At 32.1% G+C, this 27299-nt stretch overlaps 1 protein-coding gene across 2 annotated transcripts in view; it reads right to left on the bottom strand.

Annotated features, from left to right (window-relative positions):
- Positions 1 to 27299, bottom strand: part of Mip (Myoinhibiting peptide precursor) — a 377421-nt gene that overhangs the window by 200666 nt on the left and 149456 nt on the right. Inside the window, exon 2 of one of the 2 annotated variants that reach the window (XM_072540715.1) lies at positions 3920 to 3982. The exons of the other annotated variant lie outside the window; for it this stretch is intronic. The gene's annotated coding sequence lies outside the window, so the exon portion shown is untranslated. The remainder of the gene's footprint in view (positions 1 to 3919; positions 3983 to 27299) is intronic. 2 annotated transcript variants of the gene reach the window in all.

The raw sequence follows: 27299 nt of genomic DNA, 5'->3' as shown, positions 1-27299 counted from the left end.
CCGAATTGAATCCATATGCAATTAGTAAAGCTGGTAAAACGGCTACTTATGAATTATTACCTCTAAAGTTAAGAGAGGGATATGGATTAAATTAATCTTTTGAAAATTAGAACAAATATTGATACGTCTAATAATACTAATTTCAATACTGCCAATTATGTTAATACTTTATATAAAAATCATATATAATAATAATAATAATATAAGTAATTATTATAATTGTGTAATTAATATTCATAAGATCCTAAGTAATGTAAGATAATAAAAAGTTCATAAAGTAATGTAACGAAATATATTTGCCTACCTCAGGGTAATATTATGGGGTAGAAAATTGGGGACTGAAACTATGGGGGCGAAGATAGGGCAAGCAAAACAATCGTTATATGTGCGAACGGCACTCAGGGGGTTGTTGAAGAGCTGGGGTCGCGGATAAGTGAATGACAAGGGGGTTGGATTGGGGGTAACTACCAGAAAATGAAATAAAGGGATACTTAAACAAATCTCTTGGGCAAATGGGCAAATAAAGACAAGAAGAAATACCTCCAGCTATATAAATGGGACGCCGCTTCGAGAAAACTTCCTGCTGGAGGAAAGAAAGTTTCTTTCTTCCTGAATTTCACTGTTTCGCACTTAACTTTGAAAAAACTTGTTAAACTCTATGGGACATTATCTGGACATATTCTCCAACAGGGACAAGGTAACCATTTCTATACTCAGGAACGAACAATCAAGAGATGTAAAATTAGGTTCAGTGGAGGAAGCAAGCTGACGACGGGGACATCCTATATAATAATTTTCAAAAGTTTCGGTGTACTGCACAAATCTTACGATGATTACTCTGTTCTAAACTGCCATTATGCAAAGAGTATTATCACCTTAACCGCTCTCAAGACATTACACACAAAGAATTGGCTACGGATTCAAAATCCGCCAAATGTCTTTCTCGTCTCAAATCTCTTGCTTGACTCCTTTTGCGTTAGATTTTACAAATTCAACCAAAATAAATTCCCCTCGCGTCTCACATCTAGTTTGTGCGGCCTACGAACCTAAACAAACAATCTACCCTCCTTGACCTCGTTCTTAGCAACGAACCGACAAAAAAACATATTCATTATTTACTTTTAAATTGGGTAACTGGAAATAAATTTGTAGAAATAACACTTAACACGTATTATATTGATTATTTTAACTTCGTAACTCGATTTTTAGTTTTAACCGGAATAATCCTCTACCTGAGAATGTAACAGAGACAAACACATCTATATTTTGAAACAACTGAATACAAAACTTAAAACAGAATTTTTACTATTATATAGATATTAAATATTAACAAATTTAAAACGCTACAATGTATGCATTCAGATTCTTTTTAACATAATAAACGCATGCAGAAAAAATATTGTACGTAATACGATCCCAAAGTGACTTTCGGGATTCTCACCTACTCATCCCGTAAAATATCAGTTTCGGAACTTGTTACGTAATTTACTATTACCTCGAACAAAAAGCTACGACAAGATCTAAGGCTAAATCAACATATTTGTATCCATCCTGTATTTTTCTCAATTTTGGCGAATGCGCAGTATAAATTATGGCGGATGAGACCAGTAATTTTAGCATTAAAATATTCATCGAATTAATGCAACCCGTTCACTTTCCATGTTAGGCAAAACTTTAATCCCTTACGAAAACTACGTAACTTAACAAAATTTACACTTTTAAAAAATTTCCAATTATAGTTTGTAGTTAGCAAACATGAATATTCATTAAAAATTTACATTTTTTTAAATAAAATACTATTATTATAAATATATAGAAATTTCGGTGACAATAAAAAATATGGGCACACACAAAATAAAATCATGTTTTTCACTCAGATAGTAATCCCTCTGTCAAGTATCTTGTAATGATTTCAAAATCCACTCCACTCCAAAATCTTCCGGGTTCATCTGCCTTATGTACTCTCAGTATGTTTAAACTACGTTACCTGTCCTTTTTCATCTTTTATGTGTATCTACACTGCATGTTCGTCTACTCATATTCGATATATTTTATAAGCTACTAAAAGGCATACGACTGAATAAAGTATCACATGTCGATATTTTATAACTCGATAACTAATATCGATAATAAAAGAAGTTGCTGAAAATGATAAAAGCTATTTTTGTACATCGTGTTTTTCCTTGAAAGTTTTTTGTTTATCGTGCGCTTTATTAGATTCTGCTCATTTTCGTTTCTGGAATAATAAAAGATTCGTTTATTTGTCAAAATTCAAGACGACTGTAAAGATGTCCCGACGTGAACTATCAGAACTTAAACGTCTTAAAGAAATACTAAAAATAGAAGAATATGTTTTGGGGGGCGAATCTGAATTTGAAGAAAATATTGAGTCAGACAATAAAGAATACACTACGAAATAATGATTAAAGTATCTTTAATGCTTCAGATCAGTTAAAAAGTTTTATTCTACAAGTGTCATCAATTTATGTAAACACTGCTTCTATTTGTTAACAACACGATTTAGATAATATCATTGTAAATCCAAGTGTATCTAAGCCAAGTCGCAAGAGAAAAAGAAGTTAACAAGCGAAAACGATTTCAATCAAAGACAGCGAACAATCGAAAGACGGACCAACATGGAAAGCTATTGGTTTTGGATCAGTACCTGGTAAGATTATGATTTTAAATTTATTTATAATCATTGAATGTTTACTGTTATTATAGGTCGCCACACTCAGCACAATATTTGTCGAGAGGAATCAGGTCCTACTTCGCATGCAAAAAGAAACGTAAAGAATAATTGTGTGGTAAGTGCTTGGCATCTTATAATCAACGAGAGTGTGTTACCTTATATACAAAAATGCACTATTACAGAAGCACATCAATGTTTAAAAAATGACACATGGACTGTAACTTGACAATGACTGTAATGACATGAAAAAACTAAGGCTGCCCTTGCTATTATGTAGAGTCTACGGCGCCAATAATTTCCCAATCAACAGCTTGTGGTCAAAAGTATATGGTCCTCAGCTTTTTAGACAAACTATGCCACGAAACAGATTCAAGGATATTATAAAATATTTTATATTTGACGTAAAGCAAACGACATCTGAATGATTAAAAACCGACGGCTCTATCCTCTGCGGTTTGGAATAGATTTATAGGAAATAGTGGTGCAAGCTACAAACCGTAAATGAATCTCACTGTGGACGAACAACTACTGCCTTCTATAGCCAGATGCCCATTCACACAGTATATATTAAATAAATAGGATAAATTTGGCACAAATTTTGGCTTTCGGTTTGCGTAACATCAAAATATATTGTAAATGGTTACCCTTATACTGATACTAGTCACCTACGCAATAAAGGTACAAGTGTTCATAAACACGTTGTTTTTTGGACAATAAAAAATCAACTAAAAAATGGCAAAAATGATACGACAGATAATTACTTCACATCGATGAAATTAACCAAAGTGTTAAAAAGAAATCAACAAGTCTTGTGTGTACTTTGAATCGTAATAGAAAGAAAGTTTATTTAAGCGTAAAGCGTAAAAATGGAGAATTTAGAGAAAATAGACACTTACTGGATACCAAGGAAAAAGTTTCAAATATGTGATTTTGTTGAGTTCATTATATCAATCAGTGGATGTTGCTATTGAGAGAAAAACACTTCTTAAAAGAGGAAGTGTTTATAATTAAACCAAATATAGGGCTGACGTAGTAAACTAAATGGTGAGCCATTATACCTACTACAAAAGATAAAGACGATGGCCTATGCACGTATTTTATAACATTATTATCTTAGGAACAATACATGCATGAATTATTTATACAGAACTAACTGAATGAAAGTAGACTGAGTCATCATAAAATTATTCTTCAGCTGTGTGAAGAATTACGGGCTCTATACCTTACCTCCTAAAATCTGATACTACAGCTAGCAACACCAATTTTTCCAACAACCAGCACTGTTACTACCTAAAAACGAAAAAAAAAATCAGTTGAAAATATTTTGTAAAAAATCTTTTGTAAAGATACTTTCAATCAGTCATACTACTATAACAACGTAATGTAAAAAACTGCAAACTATATAATGTCTCAAATATGTGAAAATAAAACTAAAAAATAAAATCAGATTCTATCGTCTAGAGTTCATATAATTTCTTTAAATTGGGTTTTTATTGATTTAAGAACTTGGGGCCAAATGATCCCTTTAAGGTTCCTAGACAGGCATGCTTAGCCAGACTTTCTAGTGTTAATGACTCTCACAAATATTTTGTTTCCACAAATGAAAACAATCAACCACTGGCAGCTTTACGTACAGTACTCCCAGATTTTCTACATAGCCAACATAAACCAGTTGTAATAAACCAGTTGTAATACACAAACCAGTTGTAATCAAAACGTGAAAACTACATAAGATTTGTTGGCATGGATATTTCTACAGCGAAGAAAACTATACCCAGAGGATATCGTAAAGAGTATGTCCCAGGATAGGATGAAAAATGTAAGAAATTGTATCAAAAATACAACAAAAGCCAAGACCGAGAAATTGCGGACGAACTACTGCTTAGTTTGGATGTAGCCAGATGACAAAAATGGATGGAAACTGTGGAAAAAATAGACGTTAGTAAATCAAGTAAAAGAGCATGGTCCTTACTTAGAAAACTTGGTAGTAGCAGACTCCCAACTACCAAAGTAAACCAAACCACCACACCGCCAAAGTAAAACAAGACCTTAAAATACTAAAGTCTGCTTTCCCGCCTACATGTGACTACTCTGACGAGTTTACTTCTGAAGAAATTATTTCAGGAATATCAGAAATTATGTCTGAAACGGCACCTGGCTCTGATAAAATCCATCCAAAATTTTTACTTCACTGTGGCAAATATGTTAGGAAATGGCTGGCTGATTTCTATATAGGTATTTTAAAGGAGAAATTCCCCATTCACTAAAAGACGCCTCCATTATAGCCATAATAAAACCAGGAAAGGCAAATGATTAGCCCCAAAACTACCGACCGATTGCACTGTGTCTATAAACTGTTTAATCTACAACAGAATTAGTAGAAACATATTTTAATTGATACATATTGAGCAAGCAGCTGTACAGATCAGATCCTATCCCTAACAACACATATTAAAGCAGGTTTTCAAAAAAAGCAAAAAACATCCGTTGCTTTTATTAACTTATCAGCTGCATATGATACTGTCTGAAGACAAAAACTAATCTGCAAACTAATCTGTGCCATCCCGTGTCAGAAGGTAACTAAACTTATTGATAGCATGCTCACCGACAGACCTTTTCAAGTCAATATGGGCAATTTTAAATAGTGTACAAATGAAGCTCAGCAATGGACTGCCACAAGGATGTATTTTGTCACCCTTACTGTTTAATTTATACATCGCGGACCTACCTGGGATAACTTCGCAGAAATTTGGCTACACTGACGATTGGGACATTGCAGCAAGGCATAATAACATGGATATTACAGAAACAATACTAACGGATGACCTTGCCGTTATGGGAGAATACTTTTGCAAATGGAGGCTACGGCCCAATGCAACGAAAACGAAAGTGTGCTGTTCCTATCTGAATAATGCCCAAGCAAACAAAAAACTCTCCGTTGTCTTTGAAATCAGACTGGTCACTCATAACTCAACATCCAAATATCTTGAAGTGACTTTGGACAGAACATTAAGTTTTAAAGAACACCTACAAAGAACGGCATCAAAACTGAAAACGCGAAATAATATGGTCCAAAAGCTATGTGGCACTACATGGGGATCCTGAGCCTCCGTACTCAGATCAACCGCTCTCGGACTTGTATACTCGGTGGCTGAATATGCTTCCCCAGTATAGCTCAATAGCAAACACACGAAAATTACTGATATTCAATTAAACCAGAAAATGCGAATAATCCCAGGTACAATTAGACCCACACCGAACTATTGACTCCCAATCTGAGTCACATTCCACCGCCGAAACTGCAAACAAGTCATTCTCTTCTTAGAGAATATCCAAAAATCGAGGCTTACCATCAACACATTCACCATCATAAGGTTAATATCGAAACAAACAGACTGTTCTCCAGATATCCTCCATTGCTTACTTCTTACATGGGAAACATTTTAACCTCACCAACTCTTGGAGAAGACAATGGTAGAGCGACTCACCACAGGAAACATACTAAATGGCCTGTATCGACCAGAAACCGCCAGGCGTTGAAATGACCCGCAATACATAGACAACGCTAAACAAAATAAGAATGCTTCAGATAATAAGAATTTGGAATGCTTCATGTAACGTTTTATATTTATTTTTAATTATGTGTTCTGATTGTATGTCATAAGATAAAAAAAACAAAGTAAGTCAACTATATATTTTAAAATGAGACCAAGAATATGATCCTCGACCAAGTATTGATAAACAGTAAACAAATTAAAAATTTCGATAGCTATACATGTCTTGGTAATATAAACAGCGAATTGGACTATTCTGTAGAAACCGTACAATAGATGGCAAAGACCAGATAAGGATTCATTAGGATGAATCCAATTTTTAACGCAATTTTTTTGAAGTCTAATTAGCAACAAAATCTCGGCTACATAATGCTACACACTTCCGGTTTTGCTATACGTAATGGAAATATAGACTATATCGGAGGCATCCATTAAGAACTTGAAAGCTTTTGTGATGTGATGCTACAGTCTGCGGAAGTCCTGGATTGATCGAGTCTTATTCTGCGTAGAAATCTAAAATTCCATTTGGTCATAAATAGAATTTTAATAGTAATTTGGATTAGTAATTTGGACATATTATGAGAAATACAAAGAGATATGAATTATATCAGTTGGTTATTAAAATATCTTGGTTGAAAATAACGAGCGCAGGCCTTTTTTAAGTAGCTACAGAGTCAAAATAATTATGATTATCGCCAACATCTTAAACTAATAAGCACCACAAGAAAAATAAGATTTCGATATTGCTTTATTTCAAATCGCTTTATCCATTTATTAAAAAGATATACCTAGCAGCCTTAAAATATATAGTGAAGTTATAATATAACATCATATCTAACGGTGATGTTATTTTAAGCGTTGATAAACATTTGTAATTGTTACTGCTAACTTGCCATTTATATGTCAGTTTTACGATTGTGTCATATAAACCGGATTAGATTATTAAACGATCAATAAATTTCTTATTTGATTTGTAATCACTGAAACGTGTGTCAAGTTCATAAAATTTTACTGAGCATTCACTTGAGAGGGTGTTAAATAGTCTTAATTTGGATTTTTATTAACATAAAGCTCCAAAGTTTATTACTATGCGATTTTTTTATTTTTCTGGAGAGATATATGTCTGACAGAAAAATAATTAATATAAAGTTTATTAAATATAAATTTTTGAATTCAAAATCTCATTTAAAATAACAATATGGAATTTATACTAGTTGAAATAACAGGGTGTTGGTATGTTTGACAGATAATATCTTAATGAGACAGGTTTTTTATAATCATTATTATAAAATTATTGATTTTACTTGCAGATTTTCGATTCGATATCTACGGGCAAAGTACAAATTTTTATTCGACCTCAAATATCTAGTATCAAACTTACGTGGTTTTTATTAGTAATTAACGGTGGTGTTTAGTACCAAAAAAGTGAAATTTTGGACTTCATTAATCTGCAAGATATCTTTTAATTTTATTAACATAATCACTTTCCTAATTGCGTGGAATAAAAAGTTAAGTACTCTTTAGAAAACTATTTAAATGGGAAAAAGCCACAATTAAATGTTAAAGTAAGCTTATTATTATTGACGTTTCAATTTTCACTTCGGAAATCGTTCTCAAAATACAAACATTAGTAAATTAAACAAATTTTGTTCTTTTGTTACTTGGTGAAAAATTCCTCTAATTATTTACATTTTTCTGACTAATTTATATTAACAATTCAGACGTACTCCCCAGTCAAATTTACTTCATATGCTGATGACCTTGTAATTTATTGCCATGGTGTTGCGACCACTACTACTTGCAAACTTCTCCAAACATCTGTGGACTTATTACAAAATAGATTGACTGCCATCGGCCTGTCCCTCTCATCTACAAAATCACAACTCATTAAATTTACCAGAAAAACACTCTCCACTGCCCCTAAAATCTTAGTGAATAACCACCCTCTCCCAGTCGTTGATCACCGCAAAATTCTAGGACTAATATTCGACTCCCGACTTTCTTGGAAACTACATATTCAGGAAACTAGAGCAGAGTGCCTAAAACGTTTAAATATTATCAAAACACTTTCCCATTACCAATGGGGCGCTAACGAATGTACACTATTAAAAGTATATAGGTCTCTCATTCGCTCTAAACTCGATTACGGCAGCTTTATATATATGTCAGCATCCAAAATATCTTTACAAACCCTTAATTCTGTGCATAATACTGCTATCCGCCTCTGTTTAGGAGCTTTTCGTAGCAGTCCAGCTGAGAGCCTCTACCGCGAAGCCAACGAACCTTCTCTTTGGCTTAGGCGCCAATATCTCCTCCTTTCTTACGCTGCCTCTACTTCAGCTAACCTTTCTAACCCAGTACACACACTGCTGACATTACCCAACTATACTAGTACTCACCCTCCTGCTCCACGCATACACACTATCGCCCTCTTACTTCCAACTTTAATACCACATATAAATTTATCCCTAACTAACCCTCTCCCGATCCCGCAGAACTCTCCTTGGACCAAAACTTTACCGAAATTTAATGTGTCACTTACAAAGTTTAGTAAGGCAGAAACCAACCAGGATTTGATTAGGAAATCCTTACTAGAAATTCTTAATTTTAAGAAATTCGATCGGGCACTCTACACTGACGCATCAAAGAGCAAAACGGGGGTTGGTTGTGCGGTTACCACTACGGAAACAGTCGTTAGTTCATGTCAAATACCTGCCACATGCAGCGTTCACACTGGTGAACTGTATGCTATTTACCAAGCCTTCAAACTCTGTACAGCACCCAGACCTTGGCCAGAAGGTTACACGAACTTTTTTGTACAGCACCCAATCAACATATTGCCATCTGTACAGACTCCCTTGCCTCTATCCAGTCCATCAATAATCTATTTACTAATCACCCTCTTGTAGAAAAAATCCATGATATTTACCAAAATCTTATCATCCACGACATCCATATCACTATCATATGGATTCCCTCCCACATCGGGATTATGGGTAACGACAACGCCGATCGCTTTGCCAAAGAAGCTGCTGTATCCAATTGTACACCACGTAATATACAAATTGCCAGTGACCTAAAAACTAGTATAAAGAAACTCGTACGAAATTACTGGCAGAATCATTGGAACCAATCCACTACATTTTTACACCAAATAGATCAGACGATTGAGCGGTTCGTTATCCCTGGTATAACTAGAAATGAGATAGTTGTTGCTAGAAGATTGCGTATTGGTCACACCAGATGTACACATGGTCACCTAATGAATTCTGCACCTAAGCCAATCTGTCACTATTGCCAATCTCCACTAAGCGTTCTACACATCCTTGTGGACTGCCCTCACTACAATAAACGACGCCAAGAACTGGGCATGGAAGGCGACATCAAAGATATATTATCGAACCAGAGAAAAGTCATCACAGCTATCCAGTTCCTGAAGCTAGAAAACTTATTAAATAGTATATAACTATAGTATATAATATGTAATTGTACCTTTATAATTGTATCCACGGTGCCTCGTGCTAATGGCCGAAGCTGTCACAAGCACGTTAAATTAAATAAAAAAAAAAAATTCAGACATATATTATACATTTTAAAGCAGGCGACTTTAAAATGATATTGCCAATATTATATATCCTTATACGATAAAGCCAAAATTATTTGTTCTAACGAAAATTCCTTCTTGGAGGAAAAACATTTGTTAACACGTGTTTTATTAAAAAATGGTTATCCTTTATCGTTTATAAATAAGAAATTTTCAACAATCGACCCAATAGAACAGAATAACTTAGAACGAGATTCTACAGCATACACAAGGAATAATACGAGGAAAATAACAATACCATACATAAAAGGATCATCAGAAAAACTTATAAGGATAGGACATAAATTCAATATTTCAACAACATTTAAAACAATAAACATATTGAGATATATTTTGTCTAAAACCAAACCTACCAATAAACAAGACCAAATTCTAGATTAAACACGGTGAGAAACTATAAACGGAATTCGAATCGAGCAACAAAATATACCCAATGTCACACCATGTTATTGAAAGAATTGATAACAAGATTGAAAATAAATGTAAAATTTGCTTTTTAAGATATAAAAAGAGTAGTAACACCTTTTTTGGCCTGATCAAGAAGACACGGATATGATAGTTGAAGACGATATCGTAAAAACTTTACCCGAACCCGTTAAAGACACAAGCGATCATTGTATTTTTGACGTAAATTTTGACAGGTTGAACCTTTAAATTTTAAAAAGTTTGTAACTTGCTTAAAAATAAATAAATTAAAATTTTTCACACACTAACAAATTCGTTTTTTCTTGCAATGTTAAAATATTTACACTTGCCCCAAAAATAATACACGCTGTTATAAGCTAAAGTCCATTGTTACGCTTACCCCAAATTGGGAAAAGTGAGAACCATGGATACTTAAAAAAAAATTTAACATAATTTTCACATCTGATGTTACAAAAGTGCCCAAATTTAAGTATATGAAGTGAAGTCTGTAAGCATTCTAGGAAAAAATATCATCACTTAAAACATCTCCTAAATCATGCAAAATATGTCATAAAAATCATCTAACTGCAAACTAGTTTACACTTTGACGGGTTCACCTTAATCATGATTACATTTTTCTAATTATTATACCATGTTGATGCCTATGAAAGATTTAGCAGTTTCGTACGGGTTTCGTATTATTAGCTGTGTTAGGAAAATTTGAACTCTAATGTTGGTGTTCTGGAAATTTTAAATATAAATGACGTCACTTTATATAGATTATCTCTAATTAAAAATTAAAATTAGGTCGAGCGATCGACCTGGGCTGAAACTTTTGTTCCTAACGGTAGCTCAAAATGGATAAAATCATGCAACTTCTAAAACAAATGGAAAAAAGAAATACCACAATTGAACACAGAATAGATATAATATCAACTGGTTTAATTAGTCTACAACTATAGAGTGAACTAATTAAAAGAAAAAAATTATACAAGAAGTGAAATCACTAGAAAAAAGAATGGAAAGTTTGGAAAAAAGATAATTATAGTCTATGAAACAAGAACGAAAATACTAAACATCTACAAAAAAAATACCGGAAAGAACTAATACAATAAACCTAAAAATAAATGGAGATATAGAGATATACAGAGAGAAAAATATTTAGATTTATAAAGAATTACAAAACAGCAAAACTGGAGGAATAAACCTAAACGTTCACCTTAAAAACAAAACAATAAAAAGAGAATTAATAAAACTACAAAAAAAATAAATAAGGGGCTTCAACATATTTATAAATGTCGACTTCTTAAAAGCAACATTATACTAAAGAAGATATCTAAACACACTTGAAAGAAGCGAGAGAGAGAGAGAGAGAGAGAGAGAGAGAGAGCACAAATCACCTACATAAGTAATAACGGATTGAAAGTTAAAGAGGAATAGTATACCCCAGTAATACAAATACAAAAATAAATTATATAAAATCGGAAAATCACACTCAAAGTGTGGTTTGACCCTCGAAAGAGCTTAAACCAACATTCAAATGAACCCATCGGTTAAAATTAAATGAACAAATGTTCTTACAGTTTTTCTTGTATTTTTTTGTTTCGTTTCTCTCGTTTAGTTGTTAATCTTTAATTTTAAGTTATCGTAGAGTTTTTATAACATCTATAGTAAAACCCTACAAATTGCAAATTGTTTTTTGAACTGATGATGCTTTTAAAAATAAAAGCGAAACGTATTCGAATAAATCAATAAAGTAGTTGACGACTTTTATTTGGCAATTATTGACCGATAAAACCTCTGATATATATATATATATATATATATATATATATATATATATATATATATATATATATATATATATATATATATATATATATATTAGGGTGGGTCGAAAAACAATGTTTCATTGTTTAATTGCTATACCGCGGAAAACTTACCTTTGTGGTATATAAGTAAAATAAATAGTAAAATAAAGTTATATATTGAACCCACAGCTAGCGTATCATTAATAGTTTAAAAAATAAGAAACAAATTTGAAACAGACAATATTTTTTAATTTGCCGCAGCGCAAGATACCCAAAAAATTCACATATTTGCACCTTAAAAGAAGGTGTGGACTAGTATGTTGTGTTGGGTGTTATGGTGGCGTCGTATTGCGTGTGGATGACAGCAGTGATGGCCTTGAGTTCGACACATTTCACCTACTATCCCTACTACCCACCTTCTTCCAACACCGCCCACAATACATTGCCAGTTCGTGCTCTAATGTACAGTACAGTGGCTGTGTTGAATTGATGTTCCAGAAGTGAGTATCGCCGTGTTTTGACGTAGTTAACTAAATAAATATTGCATCAAGTTATATCTGTTTCTAAGAAGTTAACTTGAAGTGAGTTTGAGTGTCCACTATTCGGTCCACCGAAAGACTTGTCTGTGAATAAGCTTCCGACATACGAGGACGTTCTTCGCTTCTGTTATAATGAACATTATAACATCGCCTTAGAGACAAATAAGCCTATTAGTTTTAGTAAAGCTGCAAATATTGTGGCTCCTAAAGTGAAATCTTTGTATAATAAAGCTTCCATACCAACTGTGATAACCTACAGAATCGTCCAACTAATATGTTCTTATCATGACAGTTCTCGTAAGTTGATGAAATCGTTTAAACGTGATAAAGAAAAAGAACCTTTTCAGAAAAAGGTTGCAGAATTTAAGACAAATTCACTTTTGCTGTTGGACATGGCCGCATGTATGTGCGAAATGACATACAACTGCAGTTGTCAAAAGGTTCCCGCTGAGGCATGTGCATGTGAATCCCCTATATTAATTTTTTGTGGCTGTGAATAAACAAAGAAAATCCCGACACTTGAATTGAAATTCACGTATTTTCAAAGACAGTTCAGAAAAGGCAAAATCGGAGGTGTTTATGCTAAAGAAACAAAGAAAATAAATAATATAGATAAATAATAAGACATGAAAGAAAATTGAATGAAGAAATTAAAACAAATTTGTAGTCGACATCACAGCCTTCATGCTCGTATGGTGTTAACATGGAGTCTAATTTGTTTGAAGAAGTTGTCAATTAAATGGATGAGAACTCTGAAGAATTGGAGCCAGAGGCTGTAACTAAGCTTAAGAAGAAACCTTGTCAAATGCGCAAAAAATTACGAACACTGCTTTGGCCTATGATCGCTTTGGTGTTTCGAATAGAGAAGCAGCTGCTGTAGCTTCAATCGTGCTGAAAGGTATGGGTATCATAACTGATGATGACCACTCACATGTTGTGGATAAATGTAAAATAAGAAGAGGAAGAAAATGTAAACCCAGAGAACTTCAAAACCAGAGCACAGAAGAACGCAAACCCCTACACGGTCTTTACTTCGATTAGAGGAAGGATAACAACCTTGTAATTGAGAAAGTCAACGAAAAACATTTTAGAAGGACAATAAAAGAAGAACATTATTCGATAATGTAGGAACCTAGATCTATTTATGTTGGCCACGTCACATCTTCAAGTGGATCTGCTAAAAATATTGCTTATAGTATTACCTCTTATATGACTGAAGGTGGCATTTCTTTAGATAAACTTGACGTAATGGGGTGTGACGGTACCGTTACTAACACGGGTTGGTAAAATGGTGTAATTCGTTCTATTAAAGAAAACGTAAAAAGACCCCTGCAGTGGGCAATATGCCTTTTGAATTTCAACGAGTTGCCGTTCAGGTATTTATTTCAAACCCTTGATGGTAAAACAACTGGGCCATAGTCATTTAGTGGCCCAATTGGCAACCAGCTTAGTAAGTGTGAGAAACTTCCAAATGTTGATTTTCTAAGTGTTGATTGTAAATTACCGGACATTAGTCGCAATCTTCTGTCATCTCATAAGTTGTGCGATAAAATCAGGCAACTGCCCTGTGGACTTATCTGTTCGAGAACCGGGTCCACTTTCCTACTCTCATTGGTTGACTACAGCTAACAGAGTTTTGAGACTGTATGTAAGTGTGGAAACGCCTTCAGTTGAACATAAATTGTTGGTATCCTTCATTCTTAAATCATACATGCCTGTATGGTTCAAAATATAGAACAGCAAATACATAACAAATGGACCTGAACACGTTTTTGAGGCTATCAAATCAACCAGATTTCTACCAGAAAATTTGATTAAAGTAGTTGATTCTGTAATCAAAAGAAATGCATTTTTCCACCCAGAAAATTTTCTACTGAGGATGATAGTTGATAAAAGGAAGCATATAAGAGAATAAGGATTTCGAAGAATAATCAAAGCAAGAATGTTAGCTACAAAAACAGAAACAATTAGGGTTTTTCTACCTCCAAAAATCAACTTTCATGCGACTGACTATACTGAATTAATTGATTGGAACATTACTGAAATTACACCACCACCACTGTTACAGAGAGTTTCTGATGATGAAGTTTGGGCTAAAATTACTTCTGGTGAAACACCCGAGGATTGGAACTTTGGAAAATAACCATGTCATACTCAAGCCGTGGAACGCTGCGTCAAGTTAGTGACTGAAGCATCTAAAAAAGTCGTCGGTGCTAAGGAACAAGATGGTTTCATAAGATCTGTCGTAGCATCCACAGCTTCGATGCCAGAGTTTGACAGCAAGCGCAGCTTCAACGTACCCACTTAGAAATAGTGAGTAAAAGATTCTTTCCAAAGTCAAAATTTCATTTAATTTCTTGACATTGTTTAGTTCCAATTTGGTGTTTTATTTTGTTTCAATTAAACATGTTAATAAAATTATAAATTGTTTTATTTATATCCTTTATAACTTTAAAGACACTATAATAATTCTATTCCAATTAAATGGAGTGTAAAGTATAAGAACAAAAAATGAATTGTGCTATTAACACCCAACATGACATACTAGACCACACCTTCTTTTAAGGTACTAATATGTGAATTTTACCATTTTTGAGTATTTTGCGATACAGCAAATTAAAAGATATTGTCTGTTTAAATTTTTTTTCCTATTTTTTAAGCTACTAAATAAACAGTTTTTATTATAGCACGTTTAAATATTATTGGCTAAAGATTGTAAAAATAATTGAAAACGTCTTGATTTTTGAAAAAAAAAAAAACTAAATTTTAAGTATCATGCGCTAGCTGGTAGTTCAATATATAACTTTATACCCAAAAGGCAAGTTTTCCGCGGTATATCGATTAAAAAATTAAACATTGTTTTTTGACCCACCCTAATATATATATATATATATATATATATATATATATATATATATATATATATATATATATATATATATATATATATATATATATATTTATATATATATATATTTATATATATATATATATATATATATATATATATTTATATATATATATATTTATATATATATATATATATATATATATATATATATATATATATATATATATATATATATATTAAATATGAAATAAGTAGTATGGAAATATGTGAAACTAAAAGTCAGAAGGGATACAATTACTAGATTAAATTATAAATTATACTACTCAGGCAAAGAAGAGAACAAAAGAACGAGAAAAAGAGTAAGAATAATAGTAAATGAAAACATATATAAAAAAGAAATCATATAGAAAATAAAGTTTTAAACTATAAAGCAATATCACCAAGAATAATTACATTAAGCTTAGGAATAAAAGAGAAAATACACATAATACAGATATACGTCCCAGTTGAGGGATCAGATGATACCAAAATGGACTAGTTGTATACTCAATAACAAAACACACTAGATGCAATTAAAGAAAGATATTAAGGAGTACTAATAACAGAAGACTGGAGCAGGGATGTGTTATTAACATTTTTATATACTTCATAATTTAGCCGTAATATAAGAAAGCTCGAGATTCGGCGCACCCTGTAAGTATATATTTAATATTCATAGTATAATCGATAATGTTTCAGGACAATGGATCATATTTGCAGAGGCTAGAGATTTAGAAAATAGTTTGCCTGAAAAGTTTCATATTGGGTAATTGTAGAAAATCCGGCAATAACTCTCTAAATCTTAAGTAAACTTGATCCGTATAATATTCTCTCATATGCAGTAAAAAGGTAAGAGATTTAAAACTTTAATAAAATGGTTAGGCAATAACAAAGATTTTACTCTAATACCAGAACGAACTATGCACAAATATTCTTATATTCGTGAGTTAGATAATGAAAACTGAAATGATTTAATCCTGAAAAATTGGTCAACATTTTTTAATAAACTTTTCGTATAAAGTAGAGATAGGTATATATGTCTATAATTAATTTTAAAAGATTCATAAAACTTTTTTTTTTTAACTATTTTGACGAATTTTATTAAAAATCAAACCATCTGATTTGTTTTAACCAATGATTTTTGCAAAAAAAATATTTGGCCTTTAATATAATGGCATATAATGTCCTTACAGTAATATGAGCAATTTATAGCAATTGAATCTTCCGAATCTAGAATATTACCAGATATATTTAGAAAAGAAACAAACAAAATGAGCAGACCGTAGATCGCTTATAAATTCTTCATATTATCTGATAGACTAGAACCATTTTTAACAGGTTGACTGACACAAAAAATGTTTAAAACAGTGCATGGTGCCAAGTGGAAAAAAGTACATCTGGCAACCACCTGAAATACTTTCATTACTAATATTTCACCAATTTGATTTATTAGTCCCAATTTTTGAAAAAATATGTCAGCGGTCGAATACGACAGCCGGGGCGTAGGCGACATACTTATTCCCGTAGTGCCAGCTGTTGGTCGGGCTCGTTCTGTTCATGATGAGACTTGTCGAGTATTATTCTGCTGGTTGTTTTGACCAAAATTTTATCAGTAGAGGTTTGATTGTTAGTAAGACAAGTAAGTTGATTATGCTCATGGTATTTTTAGAGTTAGATAATAGTAAAATCAATTATTATTTTTTGAAATAAAATGGGAAGTCGCGGTAAAATGATGGTTGGTATGATTTTGGAAACCAATGAACGGTCAGGTAAGATATAATTTTCATATTTTCATATCATATTTTCGAATGTAAATAATTGCATAGGATTACTGTTTGAAGTACGTACCTACACAATAAGCAAGATATTCTGAAAAATACACTTTTATTTATTAGTAGAATTGAATAGAAATGTGCTTTATTGTCATTGAAAGATATATAAACAATATAGATATCGAAATATTTGGAGGCAAAGTTTACAAAGAGTCAGAAAAACAATAACTAATACAATTTACAATAGTAAATTGAAGTGGTATATATCACTTAGATTCTTGATGTCACTCTTAACATCAAGAATCTAAGCGATATATACCACTTGTTACTTAAATCAGATACCAAGAACAATACTATATCACAGATAACTAACTCGACTGATATATCCATTAACAACTAACATACCTTTATATTAATTTTCATTAACACAAAAAAATATATAACATTCCCTTGCTTTTCTTAGATACATCTCAATAAGATGCAATAATACATGAACAATATAATATAATTAAATAAAGTAAATCAAAATAATATTTCCCTATACTGGGATTTAAATTCATTCGTGTTTTACCAATGAACCTTAACGACATCAAGATTCATAAGAACAATGAAGTTGTCAGCGCTTGCGTTCTGGCTAAAACAGAACTTCACTTTTAAACTATCTAAAAATCAAAAATTTAGTTATTGCCGACAATTCAAAGAATTACCTCCTTTTAAATTTAGTTACATTGGATTTTTCGATTAACCTTGGGTAAGCCTTTACGTGTCAAGTTCAAAGCTACCATACATTTTAAACCTTACAAAAAACTTTTTTTGCACATAGTAACAAAAAACACCACTATGTTACTAGCAAAGTTTTTTAATATTCTAACTCTACAATTCTAAGTTACGGTAAGATCAATAATGTTTTAATAGATAATATATGGTAGCTAATTATAATTTATTCTCTTTCAGCCCTGAAGAAGCCAAATTAATTCTCTTTGGCGAAAACGTTCGGCGAAACAATTGATACACATTAGAGTCTTTCTTGCAGATTTCCCCAATATTTAAGAGTTTACTATTTAACTAATCTGCAAAGATTAAATTTCTTTTCTATATATATATATATATATATATATATATATATATATATATATATATATATATATATATATATGGTACTTTATATTCATTTTTAATTATATTATCGAGGTATGTCATATGCTAAATAAATAAATAAATTATATAAATTCTTCATGAAGATTAACTTTAAACAAGGATCAATCAAATTTAACATAAAAAAGGAAAACATCAACTCAATTGTAGTTGGATTGTTGGATATGTTAATCGAAAAGCATACAGGATATGTAACTAAAGTAAACAGAAAGAGAGTACAGACCAACAGCTATTTGACTTATCATACAAATCATATTATAACTATTCGAAAGAGATCATCAAATCGTTATAAAGGTAGTCATATTTGCTTCAGCTAGAACTCCTTTTTGGAAGAAAAAAATTTGAAGTAGATGAAAGATTTTTTATCTATAATCAACAATACCGCAACCAAGATACTGTAGCGATAAACTTCCTAACGCCTGTGATAAAAAATACTTGACTATTCGAGTATGCCCGTATCCGACGACGAATAAATTCCAGGTGCGGCACTCCAGCGGTATCGGGAAATGTCTATTGGAATCCGTAAAAAAGCTGACAATATTAATAAGAGCGATTACAATTTAAGAGGCAGTCGATAAAATAAATTTGTACTGTTAAATAAATAAATTAAATGTATTTTAGTGTTAGTGACTTCAAATAAATTAAAATGAGTATTACATTGGTGTCAGAAGTACAAAATCAGTGTACAAATTTTGCTGGGAAAAGGCTAGTTAATTAGTTCAACGATTATAGAAAGCCCTGAAAGAACACGGTGATGATCCATAAACTCATGTGTTTGAGGTCAGGAATGCTGCCGTTATATTGTCGACTGCTTCATTGGAAAATACAGTTCCTAGTAATATTTTTTAATGGAAAGCTAAGTTTCTAACGAGATTTCGTCTCTGGAAAGCAACTTCTGAGATGTCTTCTCTTGACGGTAAAATATTTTTGCTAAAAACAAAGTTGTTGGCGATTTAAAAAAAAAGATAAAAAAGGTTGAAAACAATATGGAATAAACAGAGACAGCAGACAGAGGAATTAGATCAATTACAGAAGAGACAAAAAACGATTCTGTGCATGTTAAAATTACAATTTTCGATAAAAAATCGTCATGGAATAACTACGGCAATGAGCGAATATATGGTCCAAAAAAAATCTCTAAACTTTCTCTTTAAGTAGATTCCTTGAATGTGCTTTAGACCATACCCGAAGAGGAGGCAGATGATTTCGAACAACTTAAGAAGAAAACAGTCAACCTAGTTGGCCCAGTGGGACTTTTTTATTACAAAAGACGGCTTGCTTACACGAGTACTGAAAAACGATGGTGGTTCCCTGAAGTTATTAATTATAAAGAGTAGAGTAACCGAAGTACTTCAGGACAGTTAAAAGACAGTCCATTAGGAAGACACTTAAGAAATGGCCCACATTTAATGGGCGGATAAAATAAAGTACCTTGGTGTCAATTATTTGGAAGTTAAAATAGGAAAAATCCTTAAGATAATATGTGCTTTATGTAGAACAGGTAACCCAAAACTTATGGGATTATTACATGAAGAACTATCTAAATTGAGGGTGCTAAACATTCTCACCTTGATTAAAATTTATATTAAAAATGGACCAAATGCCTTATAAAAGTTTAGGCATAATTTGGGATTATGTGAAATTTACATCAATTCAGGACCTATTCACAGAAGCTGGTGAATTAGCGCTAACATATAAAAGCAAACGGTTCATACCAAATAACCCCATAATAAATTTAACCACTAACTTCACATATTTTATGGAGGGGAATAGCTACTTTCGAAATAAGAACAAACTAATTTTTTAGCAATATTCGAGAAAATTCAATCTTTTTCAGTTCATTTTGTTTGACTAATCAAAGAGGCAATGCATGTTATTCAATTTTTTCCACACTTTAGATGCATTATCTGCCAGATTCTCAGACTATACCCAAATTTTCAATACAGAAAGAATTAATATATTTTCTCTGACTCTAAAGGTGCACTGAAAAAAGAGTTAAAAAAGCATTTTTTCAAAGAGACAGAATACATCAGATCAATCAGATTTTTCTCAATAAAAAAAATATATTTTTTCAAGTTCCCAAGGTTAACTTATATTAATAATTTTTTTGTTTTACGTACACTTTTACCGTTTTGTTAATAAGAGATATAGTCCAAACAGGCAGAAGAATTTTCTTCTTCTTCTTCTTAAATTTTCTTCAACCCTATGTTATATAGTTACTTTTGTTATTTTTAAATTAGTAACCAAATACAGAACACACTTAGGTTCAATAAATTTTTCTTTGTCACTGTTCATCACCTTACTACAGTGATTCTCAACCTGTGGGGCGCGCCCACTAGGGGGGCGCGGTATTATTAATGGGGGGGGGGCGTGAGCCTATTCCAAAAAAACATCAACAACATTGACTAATTTACTAAAATCAAAGCAAAACAAAATTCTTACAAAATAAAAAATATACTACAAATGAACACTGATATAACAGGTATAATTATAAAGAGCACCGAACACTAAATTATGAACAAGTTTAATAATAAATCAGTGACTTTATTGAGCTTGTTTTGTACAGCAAAGTTTATCAAAACGGGGTGTAATATTAGAAATAGACGTTCTCAGTTATTTTTCTATATTTAGCTGCGATCTATATTTGGTCTTCAAAACATACACCGCAGAAAATCCTGTTTCGCAAAGGTAGGATGTTGAAAACGGCAATAGTATACGGAACGCTCTGGTTTTCAGTGCAGAAAACCCATCATTTACTCCTGCCAAAAATCCAAGGGGGAATTATTATTAAACTGTTTCTTGATTTCATCATTTGCTGTGAAGTCAATGAAGGTTTCTTCTTCGGCAGTAGAGAGCCCTTCCGGTATAATTTGGAACGGATTCCTAACCCACTCGTAACTACGTAATAATTTGTCGTCGGCAAAATAATATCTTTTAAAATTTTTAGTCAGCAACGCTAAATGTTTTTCAATGGTTACAAAAACAACTTTCACGTGTTGTTCTTCAATCTTGTAAGTTTTAATACATTCATCCACATTTGCAAACATTTCTAGGTTTTTTTGCTTTAAATTTCTGCTCTACAATTCCAGTTTTTTACAAAAACCATTAACTTTGTCACTCGTATCCAATATGTGTATTGGCTCCTTGAAGCTGAATGTTTAAAATATTTAGTTTCTCGAATATGTCAACCAAGGAGCTTAATTTCATTAAAAATAAACGATCTCGAAACATCTCGGCTTCCGTTCTATTTTCTTCTTCTAGAAAAATAGCGATTTTATGTCTTAATTCAAAAACACGTTGTAAAAATTTCCCACGTGATAACAATCTTGCCTCACAATAATATAATAATGCTGAATGTAATGCACCCATGTTGTTACAAAGTGCAGAAAAGATTCTGGTTTTCAAAGGTCTCATTTTTATGTAATTAACTACTGTTACAACCGTTGCTAGCACAATATTCAAGCTAGGAGACATTTCTTTGGAAGCCAGAGCTTCTCTGTGGATCATACAGTGTGTCAATATACACATTGGAGACTTTTGTTTCACAGGCGCTTGTAGACTATGACATTTTCCGGACATTGTACGAGCACCATCTGTGCATATTCCACTCTATTTTTGCTTCATTTATATAATCGTTTAAGATAGCAAATAATGCGAGCGACGTTGCTTTCAGTTCTAATGGTTTGCAAAAAAGTAGTTCTTCTACTAATGATATGCCATCACAAAATCGAACGTAGGCAATAAAATCAGCATCTTTATTGCTATCTGTTGCCTCATCAAGCTGAATCGAAATACATCTTCAGCTATATCACAAATTCGACGGGCAACAGTATCATTTGATAGAGGTATAGACTCCAATTTTTTGGCAAAATTATCTACAAACATAGTTTCTACAATTTGAATTGCAGCTGGCAAAATAAGCTCTTCACCAATAGTGTGAGGCTTTTTACATCTAGCTATTTCATCGGAGGTTTTATAAAAGGCAAGTAAAGCTTTTTCATTCACAGTCAAAGTTTTTTTTTAATATGATTTTTGTTTTTCATGTGATTTTAATTTTAACGCGAAGAATTCTCGGAGTTGATTAATGCACTCACTATGAAGCGTTTCCAAATGTCGGTGACATTTGGAAACGCTTCGTGGGCGGTGAAAATAACTACATTTGCCGGGGCGGTGAAAATAATTATATAAAATTGGGTCGCAACTGCTTAAAGGTTGAGAAACGCTGCCTTACTACCTATTTCGTATTGAAGGTAAAGATTGTGAATGTGAATAATACCAGTTGTTTAATATGTGAAGAAAAATATTTGCACAAAAAGTAGAAGATTAAAAGTAGTATTTTTTGCTGATCCAACACACAAAGTACGTCCTTTGGATAACTGGATAAATTATTGAAACATAAAAAAAATAGTAACCTATATTAAAATTATTATTTTGTATTTCTATAGATTTGAAACTAACCCGAAAAGTGAAACAACATATAATAACAGTATTATTGTATTTAACGATATATTCAACAACAAAATTATTCTATAAAATCAATGTCAAGTTATTTGCAATCAAGGGGTTTACAGATAGAATGTTTACAAGGACGGTAAAATTGGTTACATCAAATATTCGCGTACCTTTCTAGCAATAGCCGAGAATGCGCTATTGCCAGCTGGAAATTCCAGGTAAATGAGTTATAATTAGATATATGTGATTTAGAAACGTGATTTGGTTATAGTAATAAAATAGATAAACTCATTTAAAAGGTGTAAACTAATTATAAAGATAAAATGTAAAATGATAATGAAATTTTCCTCCTTTCAACGAGTATGAAGGATGGTGGCACGAAGCTAGGCGGGTTAAAAAAATATTTTTATATTATATATATATATATATATATATATATATAGTTTGTTATTTCCTAACTGTGAATAATAAAATAAACTTTTTAAAATAACCTAAAATAGAAACTTTTTATTTCCTGGGTTTGTCGGTCTGTTGTAAATAAAACTATTTAACTATTGCTTAAATGTTTCGGCAAATTTGCATTTTCAATAGGCATTTTATTTTTTATAAACATTACATTATATAATTACGTCATGTTTACACTTTTTAAAAGATTAACATCGATTAAAAAGTTGGTATCGGCCATTGACAGATGACATCTGGCAGGTATCTTAAAATAGGTGTGGTTCAGGGTCGTATCTTAAATATCTACCATAGTGCAATAAAAAACAACCCAATTTATTAAATTATGATACATATTGGAATGATCTTTGATGTCAGTCTTCTTATTGGTAGAATTTGGATCTTTTTATGTGATTCATCTCCAATATGCATTTTTGTTGTAATTTTGTTCTTTTTCCAAAATCTGTACATTTTGAAAATGTATTAAAAAAAATGTGTGTTTGAAAATAAACGCCCTATGGCAAATATTTAAGATATGACCCTGAACCACTCCTATTTTAAGATACCTGCCAGATGTCATTTGTCAATGTCAGATACCAATTTTTCAATCCATGTCTTTTAAAAAGTATACATTGTATAATTATATCAATATTATATAATTATATCATGGTTAATGTATATAAAAAATTAAGTGATTTGCAAATATGTGATTGCGGCCATTAAATTGAAACGGTCTGTAAAAACAACCTCAAAAAAAATACAAACATATCACCATGTTAAGTTGAATTACATTTTTTTTAAACAAACATTGGTTTATGAAATGAAACCAATAACATTATTACAGGACACTTTAAATGAAAGCTTTATTGCTAGATACAATGTAAAACTTTTTTTACAGAAAGTTTTGTTTTGTAAAAGAAAAACTGACAGTGCATATAATTGATGGCTTTAAAAATATGTGTTTCATGATACAACAATTACTTAATGTGACAGTTTGTTTTGTGTTAATTTATAGCTGGACTCTACCGTTATTGTCAATCAGATGAATTTTTAGATCAGAAACAATAACCATAACTTTTAGATTTTTACATTAGAATCCTTAACACCTTGACTGCTTCACGTATGGCCACCAGTGGCATGTGCGTAATTTTTCAACTGTGCTCTAATAAAATTGGTCAAACCATCGCATCTTGCTGTAGAGATAAAAATGGTATTTGTAAGTCGTTTTAAGTGTTTAACAAAGAGCTATCGATAGCAAATTTTAAATTCCCGCACATAAACAAAAATTTTATTGTTATTGCCATTCGTTTCAACTTGTTAGTGCTTGTCGCTGTATATATTCAGTTTCAGTTTATTGTAGTTCATTAAAGTGTGAGCAGTACTTGTTGAAATGTTGGAAAGGACAAGATATATGGTTGATGTAGTGAAACAAAAAGTGATATAAGTTGCAAATGAGCAAACAATCAGTGATCATAAAAACTTTGGAGAGAGTTCTGAAACAAATACTATTTTAAATAAATTACATGAGATTACAGTGTTGATTGAAAGTTATGAATATTCTAATAATAAAAACGAACAACAGTTTATACGAACAGAAATAAAACATGAAATGGGTGACGAACAGGCTGATGAACTCGATATGGAGAATGAGTAGACAGCAACTCAATCTTCATCTGATGCCGACAGTATCGAAGATCCGTTACACAGTGACGATTCATTGCTAGATAAAAGTTATTTTTTTAAATCTTCTTCATCCTCCGAGTTAAATTCTTCTATTGATAGTGATGATGAAATTATTATTACACCATATGAGCAAGTTTCATCAGATAATAATGAACAAAGTGCTGAAATTAGTAATAGTGATGAATGGTGTGATTTAGAAGATGTAGATGGTGACGATTTTGTAGTAAAAAAGAATACATTAGTTGTTATTGAACCACATGCGATACAGAAATAAATAGACGTATTTAGTAACTTCGTAACTGATAAAATATTGGATAATATTGTTAATAAAACCAACATTTATGCTGTTCAATAATTAGGTATGCGACGCTCAAAAAAATCTAAGTTAAATTTATGGACAACCACAAACAAAACTGAAAGAGCCTTCCTTGGGGTAATAATGAAAATGGGTCTCACTTATGTCTATCTATCTATCTATATAGACCTTGCTGTCAAATTTTGAAAATAGGTTTCCTCTTTCTTTTGCCACGTCTCTTTATTGTAGGCAGTTTGTATCCACTTCGGGCCTGTGTGTTTCTTCAAGTCATCTGACCATCTCATTTGTGGCCTTCCTCTTTTTCGTTTGTAACTTTATGGCCTCCAGTATATAATCATCTTATTCCATCTGTCGTCTTTCTGTCTTATGGTATGTCCAGCGACCTTCCACTTAAGTTTTGCTATCTGCGTTAATACATCGGTCACTTTTGTTTTGTTGCGGATCCAAGTATTTCTTTTCTTGTCTGATAGCCTTATGTTCAGCATTTTCTTTTCCATGGCTCTTTGGGTCTTTGCTATTTTTCCATGTTTTCCTTTGTAAACGTCCAAGTTTGAGAACCGTACGTGAGAACAGGAAGTATACATTCGTTGAAGACTCTTGTTTTTAAATATTGAAGGTATTTTTTATTTTTAAGTATATAGGAAACTTTTCCGAAGAATACCCAAGCCAACCGTATCCTTCTCTTTGTTTCTCCGGTCTAATTTTCTTTTTCACTCATGTACCACATTTAAATTTATATTGGTCTAAAGATGTTATATTTTATAATAAATTTAGAGCAAAAGTTTTAACTCGAGACCGCCTTTTGCTTTTATTGAAACTTCTTCATTTTAAAAATAATGAGACATACCACTAATAGATTATGCAAAATAGAAAATTTTGTTACGATGTTAATTTAAAATTTTCAAAGAATAATGGAGCCTGGGAACATCCTCGTTATAGATGAATCTATGGTACCTTTCAGAGAAAGACTCCATTTTCGTCAGTACATCCCCAACAAAACTCATAGATATGGAGTGAAACTATACAAACTCTGTTCTTCTGATGGCTATACATTCAATGTAAATATTTACAGAGGAAAAAATGAACAATAGTTAGTCGTTAATGTAGCACACTCTGAAGCAGTTGTTCTAAAATAACTTTAGTATGTTACAGATAAAGCTGGCAAAATATTATTTGCTGATAACTTTTAGTCAGGAATACCTCTCCTTAAAAGATTGTTAGCAGAAAATATGATGTACTGTGGGACTCAAAGAGGAAACAGAAAAAGAATACCACTTTTTTTGAACCAGTCCAAGAAGATAAAGCCAACAGAGAAAAGATGGAATAAGAATTATTAAGTGGATGGATAAGAGACCTGTATTATTTTAAGTGTTCCAGCCCATACTAAACAATTGATTCCAACAGGAAAGCAGAATAGGCGACACGAGGATATTGTAAAACCGAAATATATAATTAATTACAGTCTGCAAAGAAGGGCGTAGACTATTCTGACCAGATGTCATCTTGCTACATCGAAGCTTGAAATGGTACTGGTAAGAAAAAAAAATAAGTTAAAATTTTAATATCTCTTTCTTATAATTTTTTCAGGAAAGTAATATTCAAGATGATACTCGGAACAGCTATTGTTAATAGCTGATCCTAGTGGGACATGTAATGCAAAAACTAGTATATTACGGAGACTTTTACTCAAAACCAAATTTAGATGCCGAATTAACAAAGAAAGAAACGAAAGACAACAAAGAACAAAAAAAAATGGACCTAGAAAAAGTAAAGATTCAGGAATATAAAAGAGAAGTTCGAATAAAAAGTGGCAAATGAGATAAGGAAGCTAGAACTGCACTCCATAGAAGGCAAATGAAATAATATCAAAACAGAAGTACTGAGAGCGGCTACGTCCACCCTGGGAAACAAAAAAAAGGCGAGAAGAGGAGCATGGTTCGATGACGAGTGCAGAGAAGCAATAGAGGAAAGAAATAAAGCACACA

Source organism: Diabrotica undecimpunctata, chromosome 8, assembly GCF_040954645.1.
Source record: "Diabrotica undecimpunctata isolate CICGRU chromosome 8, icDiaUnde3, whole genome shotgun sequence".
NCBI classification, from domain to species: domain Eukaryota; kingdom Metazoa; phylum Arthropoda; class Insecta; order Coleoptera; family Chrysomelidae; genus Diabrotica; species Diabrotica undecimpunctata.
Note: the sequence above shows the minus strand (reverse complement) of the source record. Positions and strands in the feature narration are given on the sequence as shown.